Raw genomic sequence first — 1191 nt, forward strand, 5'->3', positions numbered from 1 at the left:
AATTGTAAAGTTATTCTCAAGAATCAAATCACGTGATTCCCAAAGATTCACACTGATTATTAATCTAATAATCCACAGAGACAAATGCCTGAAAGACTGTTGATATTTAATGTAGCATAGAAGCATAGTCCAAGATCATGTTGATGCTGTAAAGACAGTCAAGCACAAACCGTCCTCATCTTTGTCCAACAAGAGCACTCATCCCCCTTTTCACAAACATCATGAAAGGTGTCCGAGTACCAAGAAGAACCCTTCCTGCTGGAAAGTACAGTACGATGCAGGAGATTGTTTTGTAAATAGCTTAGCCATAGTTGAAGTTCCAAATGTATCCACCTTTTGAAAAATAATAAGAAAATGTGTTTTAACATTAATCTCAGACGTAAAAAAAACAAAAAAACTGCAAGTTGATCAAATATTTTTTTACGAAGGGAGGTTGGGGGGTTTGATTATTGTAATCTTTAAAAAGTTGCCTGGGTCACACGCAAACTACAGATGTATCTTAATCATTTTAAATATTAAGCTTAAGTAGATTTAGTTTCAAGCAGGGGCGTCAAATTAATTTTCGTATTACGACCGTAAATTCCAGACTAAAAGCCTTTTTTTTTTTTACACTTTGAACCATGCAGCTTATAATTCGGTGTGAGTAATTTTGTTGTTTTTTTCTCTGCTGACGGTAAAACTGCAAATAGTTTAAAAACAAAACAAAAAAAACTAAGCAAATACATACAAACGGTTTGTTGTGTTTTTGGACAATTTTGCTCACCGTTTTGCTGTTTACATTGTGCCTTAAACCAGAATCAGAATCAGAAATAATTTATTAATCCCCGAGGGGAAATTTAAAGTAGAAGTCCTGGTCCGTACATAGCGTTTTTACTTGTATGGATTCTTCATTTATCACTCCTAGCAACATTCATAAGTTCTACAATATAACTGAAACAATTATTACTTACTAAACGTCCCATGTGTGATTATGTAAGAGTGTTTTCATGCATATTTGTACGTGCTATCGTAATCAAGTTAGCGTCGTTAGCAATAACTAATACGCTAACATGTTTACAAGTGTCTTTTTTAATCATTTTAAGTTACAATAGCATTTCTTTTTGTATTTTTGAGTTTCAAAAATTCACCAAAACATTTAAGTCTGTTTAGCCGATTGGAGAGTTAGCTTCCCTAGCTAGTGGTTCCGTGACA

The 1191-nt window shown here is 33.7% G+C and overlaps 1 protein-coding gene across 1 annotated transcript in view; it reads right to left on the reverse strand.

Moving 5' to 3' along the window:
* Window positions 1-89: 89 nt before the first annotated feature.
* LOC133541879 (UV excision repair protein RAD23 homolog A-like) overlaps window positions 90-1191 on the reverse strand; it is a 38877-nt gene continuing 37775 nt past the window's right edge. Inside the window, exon 9 of the mRNA XM_061885599.1 lies at window positions 90-1191. This exon is cut by the window's right edge and continues 1635 nt beyond it. The gene's annotated coding sequence lies outside the window, so the exon portion shown is untranslated.

This window comes from Nerophis ophidion, linkage group LG23, assembly GCF_033978795.1.
Source record: "Nerophis ophidion isolate RoL-2023_Sa linkage group LG23, RoL_Noph_v1.0, whole genome shotgun sequence".
NCBI classification, from domain to species: Eukaryota; Metazoa; Chordata; class Actinopteri; order Syngnathiformes; family Syngnathidae; genus Nerophis; species Nerophis ophidion.